We start from the raw sequence: 15,853 nt of genomic DNA, 5'->3' as shown, positions 1-15,853 counted from the left end.
GTTGGCAGATCTAAATATATTTCAGCACATAGAGACTATCTATGTGTTTCTGGGAGAGCAGCTGATAGTCTGATGGAAGAAATGTAGCTGCCAGGACTCCTGATTGTGAGGAAACTTTACAGAGCTATCCTATTTTGTTAGAAAGGGGGTTTAAAAAGTCATAGATATGGGATAGTTTATATGAAGTAAAATTCAGATATATCTTCTTATACCAGAGAAACTATACTGGTTAACTGTTGCACATTGTTATGACCTTACTACAGTCCCTGTAAAGATATTTGAAACAGAGTTTAGCTGCTTTTTGTGTGGAAAGAGGGAAGAAATATTCAGAGATCCTCATCACAACAAAAGGAAGAAGTCAGAGCTCTGCCTTGGGTTATTCTCCCCCTCTTAGGAGCTCAAGGTGGCATACTCAGGACCACTCAGATAGGGTTGCCAGATCTGGGCTGAGAAATACCTGGAGATACCTGGGTGGAGCCTGAGGAGAGCAGGTTTTGGGGAGGGGAGGGACTTCAATGGGGTATTGCCACAGAGACCACCTTCCAGAGCAACCAGTTTCTCCAGGTGAACTGATCTCTGTCACCTGGAGTATGATCAGTTGTAATCCCAGGATATCTCAAGCCACCATCTGGAGGTTGGCAACCCTAAATTCAGAGGGGAGGGACTTTGGGTACAAAATTCAGAGAGTCTAAGTCAGATTGTGGGCCCATAAAGCTGGAAACATTGCATTCAGCAAATGCTGGAAACATTGCATTTTATTTTACTTTTAGTTCAGTTTTTTTGGAGATAACATGAACCAAAATATTTTGAGTCTCTTCATTTTTGGCATTGGAACTCCCATGATCATTCTGAAGCTAGTGGTCAGTTTGGAGACTCGTGTGTGTGGTTTAAATCCACTTCTCACTGTGTGCTGTGGTTGCAAGCAAGTTTGCCGAGTTTGACTCAGGAAATATCTGGGGACTTTGGGGGAGGAGCCAAGAGACTTTGAAGGGCAGAGCCAGGACAAGCACAATTGAATTCTGAAGGGAGTTCTGGCCATCATACTTAAAGAGACCGCACTCCTTTTAAATGCCTTCCCTTCATTGGAAATAATGGAGGATGGGGGCACCTTCTTTTGGGACTGATAGAAGTTTGCAAGCTTCTTTTAAACCTGTCCAGATTTAAAGGCACATGGTGGCTATTGGGATGGGGTTTTCCCCAACTGGCCCGCTGGCTGGTGGCAGTGAGGAGTCTGAAAAACCAGGGGATCCCCAGCTGGGACCTGGGGGCTGGCAAACCTATTGCAAGCAGAAAAGAGTCAGTGTGTATCTAGGTGGCACAACACTTCCATTGTACATTTGATATAAAGCTGTCATGTTGTTCTCGAAGAAACACAAGAACACAAGGACTTTGTAATGTGTAGATGGAGCCTACACTGAGTTCCTGCCATGTAGCTAGAATGGACCAGGTACCTAGTGGTAAATCGATTTTGTTTCTTAGGAGAAAAATGCAATCCCACCAACAGTATGGGGGATTCAGTCTTCTGGTCAGGGAGGGTGCCTCTTTAACAGGTGACAATAAATCCAAGAAATTAAAAGACCCCAGGAGGCTATTTGAAGGGGGATTGTGCAATGCCTTCTAATTAATACATTTTAAAAGAAAAAGCCTTGGTGAAGCCTTATACCAAAATGTTGAAGATGAATTTAGACAGACATGAAATATTTTGTATTGGCTGAATGTCATAACAAATGCAATTGTATAAATATACAGGTCCCACATGTTAAAAACAGCTGCAGTAATAAAACTTGGCAGGGCATTAATGATGACCAAACAAACCCAATCTACCAACAATTGCATGAGCATACAAAACATTTTGGCAGCTTCTGGCAACAGTTAATAACAAATCAGTCACTGATCTGATAATACCATCCTTTGTGTGTGCCAGTAAATAATCAGAGGAATGTCCATGTGGTGTAGTGGTTAAATGTCAGACTATGATCTGGGAGAGTCAGGTTCAAATGCCCAGTCTGCTATGGAAGAGCACTGGGTTACTTTGGGGCAGTCACACACTCTCAGCACAACCTAGCTCACAGGGGTTGTTGTAAGGATGGAGGAATATGTCATAAGCTGCCTTGGATCTCCACTGGGCAGAAAGATGGAGTGTAAAAGAAGTAAATAAATAAAAAAAAATTGAGAAATCTAACCAATGAGAACATCAGTCCAGAAATGATGGTGAAACTTATAGTAAGCTTCTAAGTGCATAAGAACATAAGAGAAGCCATGTTGGATCAGGCCAATGGCCCATCCAGTCCAACACTCTGTCACACAGTGGCCAAAAAACCAGGTGCCATCAGGAAGTCCACTAGTGGGGCCAGGACACTAGAAGTCCTCACACTGTTGGCCCCCCCACAAGCACCAAGAATACAGAGCATCACCATGACCATTTCAATGAGTAATGTGGCATTTTTTCCACTTCATACAAGCAAAATTGAGAGGCAAAAGGAATATTTCTCTTGTGCATGTCCATGTGGATTTAAATAAACAGAACGAAATACATGGACTTCCCTCCCATTATGTGCTTTTAATTGAAAATCAGTCAGTTTTTTTAATAACAATGCTTTTTATGGTAAAATATGCAGTGTGATTCAAACCTACTAGATTCTAATAAATTCACTACGACAACTAGATACCTAGGAATGGGCATGAATCACATTTTTGCAGTTCAATTCACAGGGCTGAACTACAAACTGAACAACAAACCCATATGACCTAGTTTGTGAACTGACCCAATTCAGACCAGTTTGTGAGCCTTTTAAAGTTTAAACCCCTGCTTTCTGCTTCCTGCAGCTTTTCACAGAAAGAAGAAAGCAGGGGGCCATTTAAAACACTGCTTTCTGCTGCCTGTGAAAAGCCACAGGGAGCAAAAAGCAGTTTAAATGGCTTTCAAGCATTTTCCTGTTGCTTTCCACAGCAACAAAGAGCAGCTTTTCATGGGGAGTAGAAAGCAGGGATTTAAATGGCCCCCTGCTCTCTGCTCCTTACAACTTTTCATGGGGAGCTGAAAGCAATGATTTATTTGGCTTCTGATGTGGCGGTTGCTCAGCTGTTTGATTCAAATGGCCCCTTGCTTTCTGCTCCCTGTGGCTTTTTGTGGGGGAGCAGAAAGCAGTGTTTTCATGGCCCCCTGCTTTCGGCTCCCCATAGCTTTTCACAAGATGCAGAAAGTAGGAGTTTAAATGACTCCCAGCTTTCTGCTTGTCATGGCTTTTCACAGGGAGAAGGAAGCAAACTATTGAATGGTGGGAACTCCATACTGCTCAGCTGCTTTTAGTGAAGAGTCACAAACTGCATCAAAATTCATGGAAATTCATGGCAGTTCTTCAGTTCATGAACATTGCTTTGTGAACCATGAACAACCCAAAATTCGTTATAAACTAGTTTATCAGCTGGTTCAAGCCCATCCTTCCAGATAACTAGAATGCATTTCAAAGCCCATTCCTGAAATTCAGCAGAATCTGGATAAAAAATCTCATACTGCTGAACTACAACAGAAATTGAGCTGCCAGCTTTATTCTTCTTTGTTAGCAAATCACATCAAGTAAAACAGGCAGCTGTGAGCAATAAAGCATGTTGACAAGGTGCCTAGAGCATCCTTCCCAGACCATCACAGAACAATATTCCCAGGGCCTGACAAGGTGATAACAATTTGCTTGAGTGAGAGAGTTTAGTTACTCTAACCTCTCTCTCTGCTGCTCCCACAAATGATGCAAATATGGGAGATAAACCCATATTGGCTTTTAAGTAGAGTTGCCAGGTTGCCAGGAAATATCTAGGGACTTTGAGGGTTGAGCCAGGAGACCTTCCCATTCCCAAATAAACAAATAAATATACCACAGTGCAGTTCCCCTGAATACAATCTTCATTTCCCATCCTCTTTTTTTGCTTACCCTGGCAGCTTATCATACCTCCACAAGTCCCCTTGTCAGGCTTTGGAAGCATCTCTCTCTCTCTCGTACAAACACACACAAAGCAGCCAAAATAAACAGTTTGCAAGCCCACACTTTTGTGTGATCTCACTGGGGCAATTTACTTACCATGGGAGCTGCTGAATGTAACAATCTGCTGTATTTCAACCAGCTACTTCAAACACAGAAACACAAATGGAGAACAGCCTAGGGGGTGGAGTTTTCCTCCCTCTCATAATCAGATTCTAACTAACTCTTTACTATCTGTTTTGCTATATAAACTATATAAAGCAAATCCAAAATAAACAGAGGGACTGTGCTGGTTCTTCTGCCTTCTCACAGGGTGATTCACAGCCACATGGCTCTGCCTGCTCACCCGCCCCACTGCAATTCTTCTTGGCTGAGATTTAAAGGCACATACACATTTGGAAACACAAACAGTTGCAAGCATCTCCTAATCCTACCAAGATTTAAAGGCACATGGAGGCTGCAGGGATTCAAGAGAATGCTGTCATATTTAAAGAACCAACTGGGATAATAGTGATTTCCATCATAAGAAAGCTGATGACAAGGTTGCCATTTATGGATCCGAGCCATGAAAAGTCTTGACATTTAACTCAAAGATGATCAAAACTAACATGGGTACAGAGTGAGTGCCTATGTTGGTAGTGCACCAAAAAACATTCTGATGCATTATGACTTTAAAACTAACAAATATATGAAACGTGTGGTTACTGCTTTCCTTTCTTTATACAGTCAGTCTGTCTGTAAACACCCTGTTGAATAGGGCTTGTGAAACTCCCTGCCAGCTCTCTGTCAGTTATGTCTACCTGATGGAAGTTAAAATGTTTCTGATGGCCACTGTACAGTATCTGTGTTCTCTGTCTATAACCTACTGTGTTGGTAGCATTGAAAGTTTAATTGCAGCAGTAGTAATTAGCACAGTATCAAAATGTAGTCCAGGGCTACACTGCAATAGCCTCTGAACTCACATGCTAACTTTTCTATTAGAACCCCTCAATTTTGTATGGAGGCACCAACTACCCTACAGGACAGTCAGGCACTTGCTTTTTAATTTCACACCAGACCTGCATATTCTCTCTCTCTTTTTTGCACATTTTATTTATTTATTTTATTTGATTCACAAAGCTGTATGTGAGGATATGCTATATGTATAAAATGCTACAAGCTTACATAGCAAACTGTTAAAAAAAAGGGCAAAGGTAGCAGGTGGATGAATTTGCTTGGAGCACCTGAGCATTCTGTGGGCAGAACCTTATGCAGGATGTTGACAGTTGAAGGTAATTGGCTGGAGCAGGAGAAGCAGAAGAATGTGGGTGACCACATATTAGGGTTACCTCCGAAAAACTCTTGGTCAATAATTTGTTTTAATGCAGGCAAATCTACACCAAACTACTTAGTGTAGATTAGCTTTGTGCTTAAATATTGCTTTCCCCATATGCCACCTGTTAGCTTTAATGTTTTTATTGGCGTACTAACCTTTTAATAGCAGGAGTGAGAGACACTAATGTGGCAATGAATATTAGTATAAAGATTGCAGATAGAGAAACTCCAAGGGTATCCTGTTGGAGGAAATGAAGATTTGGTTAATGGCAATATATACATAATAAAACCAGCGGATAGGAGTATGCATTCCAAAATCTCCAAGCTGAAAATATGCATGAAAAATGCTGTTTCAGGTTTTTACTGCAATTCTCCAGATCAGTAACATAAATCCAGAATTCTTAGGCATTATGAAAAAAAAAACCCTCCTTGAAAAATGCATGTTGTTTTTCATGTTTGCGTGCTTACTGTCAATGGCAGCACGCATACTTTTTATTTGATTCTCCAGGTTTTTTTAGGAAATGGCATTTCTCCCTTCTAATCAGATCTTTGCAAAGGATCAGGAAGTGTGTACTTAAGAACATAAGAGAAGCCATGTTAGATCAGGCCAATGGCCCATCCAGTCCAACACTCTGTGTCACACAGTGGCAAAATTTATATATATCATGTATGTGATATCGTGTATATACACATACATACACACATACACACATACATACACACATACACACACACACACACACACACACACTGCGGCTAATAGCCACTGATGGACCTCTGCTCCATATTTTTATCTAAACCAATACTTGCAGCCAATCATCTTTGGACAGCAGCTACAAATAAGCAATTTCCATGGGGGATTCTGTGTTGAGCTGTGAGCTTGGGCTACTCCATATGCAGCTCCAAATTTATACAAATAACTACCCACTGAAGGTTCTTTAGGATCAGGAAAAAGATTAGAGGGCAAAGCAATAGCACTGTCCTCCACCCATATGGGCTTCATCAGCAAAATCAGCTATATAGCTTTTAAAGTGGCATCCTTGGAGCTGGCTTTTGACTTTGATTAAAGTGGTGAACCCAGAGACAACTTCCAAACAAATATATAATGTAGCTTAGCCCTTAGATTCAAATGCCCCAGCCCTTCACTGTCTCCTCCTCCTCCTGGAATTTCTTTCAGGTAGCCAGCTCATGGTTGACTCAGCCTTCCATCCTTCCAAGGTCAGTAAAATGAGTACCCAGGTTGCTGGGGGTAAAGTGTAAATGACTGGGGAAGGCAATGGCAAACCACCCCATAGAAAGTCTGCCATGAAAATGTCACCCCAGAGTCAGAAACGACTGGTGCTTGCACAGGGGATTACCTTTACTAATTATGGTATCCCTATAGTAGATTCCCAGCCTGTGTCTCATAGCAATTGGATGATTAATTCATCACATATAGTCACACATACATATACTCTAGTTTTTTTAAGAAGTTTAACCTGTTTTCAGGGATGGGGGGAGATTTTCTGCAAAAGAAACCTTCTGTACTTTGTGAAAGGAAACAACAGACTATAACAAGGAAGGATGCCAAATGAGAGTTTTCAGTGGAAAGATAAAATTACTTGAGGAAAGGCCAAGTAAAAAACAGATGCAGATTTAAAAAAAAATGCTGATGGCTAATGCTTTCTTGCTAGGCTGCTGCCATTTCTCCCCATAGGAATCAGTGGAGAGAAGTGCAGATGTGCTGAAAGGCACCTATCCCAGGGGTCTGTAAAATCAACCCCCTTTGTTCATTATGCTTGAAACATGAGGGGGGGGTGTCTTTATATCAGACAAAGAACTATGTTCTGAGCAAATCTGGTGCCATTATCTTAAGAAACACGCAAACAAAAAAATCTGTCCCAAAAACTCAGCTTTGTTCTCCATTAAAAATACTGGCCCCAAAATTCTGAAACCTGGGAAAAAACACACATGTATTTCAGTCCCAAGCCAGTAATGCCCTACTGGAAAATCAGCAATCATGGTACATGTTCCCCCACCGCATCCCAGATCTGAAATTATAACATTTTTTTCCCTCAGAGCACATCCCTACTAGTGGAAAAGATTGCATTGTGTTTAGTGATGGTCATGCTCCTCCCACATTTTCCGTGGGATCAAACTCAGACAAATGGAAATATCTGCACATATATCAGATATTTTACATTATTTGGAGTGCTTGCAGCACTTGGGATATCATAAACATATCATAATGGAAGGGGTGTTCTTGGAGGAGGGAAGAACAGTTTATAATATATGTAATGCAATAGAAATGTGGAGGGAGAAAATGTTTAAGTGCCTTTACTCATGCTTAGTGTATAAAGCATGAAGCAATGTTGAGGGACCCCTGAAGGATAACAGTACTTGAGCCACCCTGTCAGACCACTCCAGTGATCGTGTAGCAGCCAGGCTGTTAGGTATAGGGCGTGGACATCACAGTGAAGAAGTCCTATATGGAGGAGGTCTCCCACTGTGGGCAGAGGTACATGACAGCTTCCGAATAGGGACCACAATGTCAGAAACCATACCCTTTGGGGCCAGAAAGGTGCAACTTGAATGCACTTGGACTTGTCTGTTCAAATTTTTCTGAGAATCTTCCCTGACGAGGGAGTTGGGAAGGCATAAAACATGGATCATTGCTATGTCAACTGAAAGGCATCCCCTAGGGAGTGGGTGTCCACTCCAGCCAATGAGCAAAACTGAGGGCACTTGGCATTCAAAGAAAAGGGAGAATTGCAGAACACAGAAAGTAGCTAATTGTCCTTGAGATACCATTTGTGTGTAGATGTGGTGCCTTTGCTGAGGGTGTCTAAAGTCCCATTTACCACCACACACCTCTGAGGATATGGTGTGTTGAATGGCTTAGTGCTGAAGGAGAGAGGCTTTCAAGCAGAAGGAGAAGGAGCCAATATTTCCCTGTTTGTTTACATAGCACCTTCCTCTGAATTGCTAGCCAATCACATTTCCTTAGCTGTTTCAACCCTATTCTTGTAGGGTTGTCTGTGGCTATTAGCACCCATTTGCCAATGACTAGGACTGTCATAGAAACAAAAGCATATCTGACTGTCCTGAGCTTCAACAGATTAACATACATCTCCTACTCAGAAGGGGACCAGTGACCACTGGCTTGGTTGTAACCACAGTGCATCCCTCAGCCTGAAGAGGACACATCAGAAAAGACTTGTGAGGGCATCTCAAACAGAGAGCCTCTCAGCAGGTTCCCCAGGAAGAAAACCACCCTAAGAAATAGATGATGGCTCTAGGAATGGAAAATTTCTGTTGAGTGTGTGTGTGTCCAACTGTTGGAGGAGACTGAGAAACAAGTTTTGAAGGGGCCTCATGAACAATCAGCCAAAGGAAACCACAGCAGTGGTTGAGGCCATGAGTCCTAGAAGTTGCTGTATAAATCTAAAAGACTGGAATTTATTGGAGGAAAACCTGAGCACCATTGCCCTAATCCGAGTGAGTAATGTTCTGCTCCCATAGGAGTCTAGATGGAAGACTGAAGTGAATATAGGATGGATTTGTCCCAAGGAGTTTAGGGTTGAAACAACTAAGGAAATGTGATTGGCTTAGCAATTCAGAGGAAGGTGCAGTAAAAACAGTCATCCAGGTAGGGGTACACATTGCAGCCCCTTAGGTGTAAGTGTGCAACTATTGCAGATAGGCATTTGGTAAACACCCTGGAGGCAGTGGCCAAACCAAAAGAAAGGGCAGCATACTGTTAGCAGTTCTGGCCTTATTTGAAATGAAGAAACTTTCTGAACCTAGGGCATATGGCAATATGGAAGTAAGTCTCTTTGCGGCTGATAAAGCTAGGGGTTTTTTTGTAGCAGGAACTCCTTTGCATATTAGGCCACACCCCCTGAGATTTCTGACAGATTGTACTTTTTAGGATTACGAAAATCTGAGATTACATTCTGAGCTAATTTAAATTGCAGATCTATTTTGAAATCCTGAGGCAATTAATTTTAAAAATAAAATCCAAAATCTAGCTATGACTTTTAGTCCTAATACATAGGGCATTTTTCTATTGCTTCTGTTCAGTTCTTTTGCATGAAGTAACATGGCCCAAGAGATCTAATTTTTATATTTCAAGTGTGAACAAAACACCATGCAATCACTTTATTTTCCATTCTGTAACAAAACACTGTCCAATAATTGCCAGTCTTTATACTGGTTTACCAACAGCATGTGCTACATTGGAATGGAAAAGTGATTAGTGAAAACTAGGTACTTGATGATAGCAATAGACCTTGATGATAGCAATAGACCTTTAAGGCTAGATTTTAAAAATGTCATCACTCAGCCTTAATCTAGGCTCACTGTGTAATCTTGACTGGGTCACAATAGGTTTTTCTAATTTTTTGGGTTTTTAAAAAAAAGATATTTACTTCATTTGTACCTTGTCTTTCTTCCTAACAGGGACTCGAAGTGAGAAAGGGGCCTCAGTTATAGTCTCTTACCCAGGGCCTACACAAACCTGGAACCAGCCCTAAACTGTCTGCCTGTTTGTACCTGGTGAGCATCATGTTGAGCATGCCTAGTTATAGTAGCAATGAGCACATGCTTCATTGCCCAAAGGCAGTTGCTGTCAGTCAACGAGAGCCAGGCAAGTACTAAACCACAAAGCTGCCTTAGAGCATTTAAAGTTAACAGATTTAGGAAATGTATCTGCAAATGAAGGATGCTGTGTCTTGCAGCATGACTCATATGGAATTAAGGTTTTCAATAACAAATGCTAGGAAAAACAAGCTAGAGAAGCAAACCTTCTCTTTTAATTTGTTCTTCAGAGGCACACTAATATGCTAGGACAATATGTTAAATTATATTTAAAGCAGAGATGGAAGATGAGGTGAAGCTACCGCTTTTAAAAGTGAGACATCTGGAGCATAACTGAGGAGATGGCAGGCTTTTGTTTCATAATGGGTTGTATTGAAAATATCTGTCATGAATTAAGGACTGATTTCCAGTAACTAACTAGATTTTATTTAACTATGGGACAAAAATAATTTAACTGCATAATTTTAGAGGAGTTAACCGTATTAGTCTGTTGCTGCAAAATAGTAAAGAGTCCAGAAGCACCTTTAAGACTAACAAATGTTATTGTAGCATAAGCTTTCAGAAACACAGCTTTCTTTGTAAAATGCATGCATTTTGGTAGAAAAAGCCCAGCAGGAACTCATTCCTGCTAAAAAAAAAAAAAGCCCTGGTTAAAGATGCTACTGGACTCTTTACTATGTAACTGCATAATGTTAGGTCATATGAGGAAGGCCATAACAATTTAAAAAAAAATTATTAGCCCTGCCAGTCTTGGGCTGTTTATTAACTAGATTTAAGAATATAACTTGGTATATAGCTTGTTTCTGAAGGTAATAGGCCTGCCCCAATTCCCACATTATAACTTATTTTATGTGTATCCTTAGAATAGCGTTTGTGTTCAAAAGGTAGATAGACTACGGTTGCCAGATTCGATTCAGGAAATATCTGGGGACTTTGGGGGTGGAACCAGGATCAAGGTTGTGACAAGCATGATTGAACTCTGGAGGGAGTTCTGGCCATCACATTAAAGGGACCATGTTCCTTTTAAATGCCTTCTCTCCAATGGAAATCAGGGAGGATGGGAGCACCTTCTTTTGAAGCTCCTAGAACTGGAACCCATGGTTCAATATTTTAAAAACATGGGGTTTTTTTAAAAGGAGAGGCACCAGATGCTATGCTGAAAATTTGGTGCCTAAAAAAAAAAGCGCCGCCCCCCCAGTCACAGATCAATTATCCATTATACCAGGGGTGGCCAACGGTAGCTCTCCAGATGTTTTTTTGCCTACAACTCCCATCAGATCCAGCCATTGGCCATGCTGGCTGGAGCTGATGGGATTTGTAGGCAAAAAACATCTGGAGAGTTATCGTTGCCCCCCCCCCTGCATTATACCATATGAGATTTGGTCTCCATAAGGCATAATGGAGTGCTCAGCGGACATTCAACACTCCCCATGCTTTCTGATAATCCTGAAGCAGGGGGACGGCCTCCAAACTAGGGGATTCCCTGCCCCCAACTGTGGATTAGCAACCCTAAGACCGACTGAGACCTGATATGCCTTATATTTGTGTGTCATTGTGAGCTACTAGTAGAAGGATCAGCTCTGAGTCTCTGTGATTCAGCAAGAAGGGTGTGGTAATGTCAAATTAAAATCCTTGGTCAGTGAGAAGTTCAACAGGCTGCATTTTTTTTCCTGCATTCCCCTCCCTCTAGCAGTCCTTTCTGGCACCAGGAAAGTTTATTCTTGGGGTAACAGGAACTGTATGGACCAACAACCATGGTGATTGGGTTGCTGCAGCGGGAAGGGGGACAAAATCACCCAAACTGGAGAAGCCTGACAAACTGACTTGCCTCTGCCCTGATGTTGTTTCCCACCCAGTGCCTTGGCCTGGAAGGGGAGGGGATTTACAACACTCTCCTCCTTCTGGCACCTATCCATGTTGCCAGGAGTGGGGAAGCTGACTGTCCTCCTTAGCCACTCTCCCGTTCACTTTCAAAAGAGGCCTGGCACTCTGTGCAGGAATTGTTGGCTGACCCAATTTGCCATGTTTGAAGGATGTGATGCAAACAGTTACCAATGAGACACAAAATCATCTCTGCAAAGAAAAGTGAATTATTCTATGAAACCAATTACAGTCTCCTCTTTAGCTTGGAGAAACAATTGAGGGATGGCATGATAGAAGCTTATACAATTATGCATGGGATAGTGAAAGCAGAGAAAAAAGTCCTGCTCTCCCTTTCTCACAGTACAAGAATTTGTGGACACTCAAAGAAATTAACAAACAGCAGGTTTAGAACAGATAAAAAGCAAGTACTTTTTCACCCAAAGAGTAATTAACATGTAAAATTCATTGCCCCATGAAGTGGTCCTAGCTACAAGCATAGACAGCTTCAAGAAGGATCGGATAAACACAGGACTGGCCCTAGACTGTCTGGCACCCTAGGCAAGGTTAACTTCTGGTGCCTCCCCTGCACTGATACGGTCACTGAGTCACATGGGGGAGCACCCAATTTGGCACCTCCCAGGAGGTCAGTCCATGGACTTTGTCCATGGAGTCGCAAAGAGTCGGGCTCGACTGTGCGACTGAACAACAAAGAAGGTCAGTGCCCTAGGCAATTGCCTAGTTTGCCTAGTGGCAGGGCTGGCCCTGAATAAACATATGGGTCAGAGGTCCATCAGTGACTATTAGCCACAAGGTATAGAATTTATACTATATTATAGATGGAAGACTATGTTTGGGATGCTCTGTATTCTTGGTGCTTGGGAGGCAACAGTGGGAGGACTTCTGAAGTTCTGGCCCTGCTAGTGGACTTCCTGATGGCACCTGAATTTTGGTCGCTGTGTGACACAGAGTCTTGGACTGGATGGGTCACTGGTCTGATCCAACATGACTTCTCTTATGTTCTTGTGTTGTTTCTTTATTGTTTCCTTCTCCATTCACTCTGGATATTTAAAGAAAAGGCCACCTGCTCAGAGATATGGTTTCCTTTCCTGTCAGCACAAGAAAGACAAATGGCAATAAGATTAGGCAGGTTCCAGTAGCAGTGAATGCGGATCCCATTGACTTCTTTACTTTCTGCTTGTCATTAGTTTTGGCATACAGAAATGTTTTTTCTGTGAATGGGTTAGGAAATAGAGGATGTCTAGCTCAAAAGGATCACACTAGCAATTGTATAGTAAAATACTAAAGTTGATTGGCTCCTGCACTGATTCCTTTATTTTTTATTCTAATTGCAAAGACCACCACATCTTTGGATACTTAAATCTGGTGACTGGAGCTGTGAAGGGCCTCTCTACAACTCTCTACAACTGAACGCTCTACAAACCTGAAAAGGGGTCCAGGTTTGCAAAAAAAAAAAGAAGAAAGTGAAATTATATATATATATATATATGGTGGTTTTAAAAAGCCTGAAAATGATAAAAGGAGCACATGTAGCTTTAAGGAATGTATTCCCTCAGTCCTTGTTTCCAGACAACCATAGCATTTCAGGCTTCACTTCCTGTGAGTACGAAGGCAGGGGGAGGGGACAGGGCCCTTTCCAGGCCTATCTTGACCTTGAGTATTCATTAGGGCCAGGCCTGACTAGGATGGGAAATTTCTGGAGATTTGGTGATGAAGCATGAGGAAGGCAGGGTTTGGGGAGGGAAGAAGCCTCAGCATGGTGTAATGCCAGAGAGTCCACCCTCCAAAGAAGCCATTTACTCCAAGGAGACAGATGTCTGGAGTTTAGTTTTAATTCTGGGGGATCTCCAGGCCCTACCTAGAGATTGGCAACCTTAGCTGAGCAACAACCTCTGAGTGACTTGATACCACTTGACTGGCATGACTCAAGTAGGCCTGGTTACTTGCTGCTGTTCAACAGCAGCCACCCTATGAAAGCCAGTGTGGTGTAGCAGTTAGAGCTTCAAAGTATGGTTTATGAGACCCAGGTTCAGATTTATATCTTGCTGTGGCAGCTGATTGGCTGATTTTGGACCAGTCACACATACTTTCAGGCTAACCTACCTCACAGAGCTGTTGTATGGGGAAAAAAGGAGAAAACAATGATGTTAGCTGCTTTGATCTGCACTGGAGAGAAAGACTATAGGGGCCAGGGTGTACTTTTCTCCAGGCCAGTTTGGCCAGGGATCCTGGAGGTTTTTTTTTTGTCATCTCCTGGACATAAGAGTGGGGTCACTGGGGGCATGGTGGAAGGTATTTGTGAACTTCCTGCATTGTGGGGGTTTGACTCAATACTCTAAGCTGTGGAAGTTGAGAGTAAAAATTCTAATTCATGAGCTGCTGGTATGAAAGTTGTGAGCATAAATTAGTTTGCCCTGGGGCCATTTTTCCTGAGCTAAGACAAAAATGTGCAAACTGGAGGCTAAAAAACTATGTTTAGCTCACACTAACTCAACATAGAGGGAACGCTGGTTGGACTAGATTACCCTGGAGGTCCCCTCCAACTGTATGATTCTGTGATTCCTAGGTAGAGGCTGCTGAGAAGGAGATGAGGCGATAGGAAGCTGAAGATAGAGGGGCTGTTGCGTGGGGATAGGGGCGGATTAAGCAGACTAAGCACGTGCTTAGGTCACTTGGGCCAATGGGGGGCACCACAAAGTTGGAAAAACGGTGAAAAGAAAAAAAATGAAGATTTGTAAAAAAATAATAATGATAAAACTAGTGCAAATTGATCATGGTGCACCCTAGGGTTATCTTCTATTTTTTGTTGGCGAGGTGCAGTGTCATAGGCTATGCTTAAAAGTAAAATGCATGTCTTTAAAAGTAAAATGATGGAGCCAAATTTAGTTGTCATGACAGTCATTTCAATGACCCTCTCTGCCCCTTTCAGCCCCATGAAAATGCCAAAAATGAAGCGTGTTCAGTTGAGTGGTGCACAAAAGAGAAAATGTGCAAAAGAGAATGAGCAAAAGAATCTGTCTGTTGTAGCCAAGACAGGAAAGCTGACAGATTTCTTCTTACAGACTGCAGAGAAAGATGATCCAGATCAAAATCAGTGTCAGTCTTCAGAGACAGGAAGTGAATCAAATCTATCTCCTTCATCAGAAATAGGCAGTGTTGGTGCAAGCCCAGATTTTCATGATGACGTTGCACATGATGAAGTGCCACAACCTGGACCTACTTCCACGACAAGATGTGTAAATGCTTTTGAACTGTCCAAGAGTTTAGAGAACTGACCAAGGATGAAATGAACAAAGCTAAGGACCCAGGGTTGTGGGATGAATTTTATGGCGATGATGTGACTTTTTGGGTTGCTTGTGGACCCAGTGAATGTCAGCACCACAATGGGCCATTTGACAAATCGTGTTGCAATTTTATCAGTGGAAAATCAAAGAGATACTGTTCACAGAATATATTTTTTGAATAAAAGCCAATGGTGAACACTACAAGAGAGAACGGCTGTTGTACTCTCCTTCAAAAGGATCAGTTTACTGTTTTGTTTGTAAACTATTTGTGCCCAAAGGGTCAACACATTTTGCTGGAAATGAGGGATTCAGTGGCTGGCGAAACACTGCTGTAATTGACAACCATGAAAAAAGTACAACTCACGAGATGCCATGTTGACATATTTAACTCGGAAACAAGGCTTAGGCTTGACACATCCATTGGAAAAACAAACTGAAGAGGAGTACAATTACTGGGAGAATGTGCTTCGGCGTGTTGTAGCAGTCATTTGCACACTGGCTGAACGAAGATTGGCATTCTGAGGAAAAGTGGAAAAATTTGGGTCTCTCAATAATGGGAATTATTTGGGGCTACTTGAATTGATAAGTCAGTTTGACCCATTCTTGGCTGCTCACATATTACGGTATGGCAATGCTGGAAAAGGCAACCCTTTGTACCTGTTCAAAACGATATGTGAGGAACTTATTGAGTTAATGGCAAAGAAAGTGCACTCCGTCATCATTGACGAAAGTAATGTTTCTGGGTACTTCAGTCTGTCTATGGACTCAATGCCTGACCTTTCACATGTTGACCAACTGAACATAGTGCTCAGATACTTGCAA

The sequence above is a fragment of the Heteronotia binoei genome, chromosome 1 (genome assembly GCF_032191835.1).
Source record: "Heteronotia binoei isolate CCM8104 ecotype False Entrance Well chromosome 1, APGP_CSIRO_Hbin_v1, whole genome shotgun sequence".
In the NCBI taxonomy this organism is placed as follows: Eukaryota; Metazoa; Chordata; class Lepidosauria; order Squamata; family Gekkonidae; genus Heteronotia; species Heteronotia binoei.
This window is presented reverse-complemented; position numbering follows the sequence as displayed.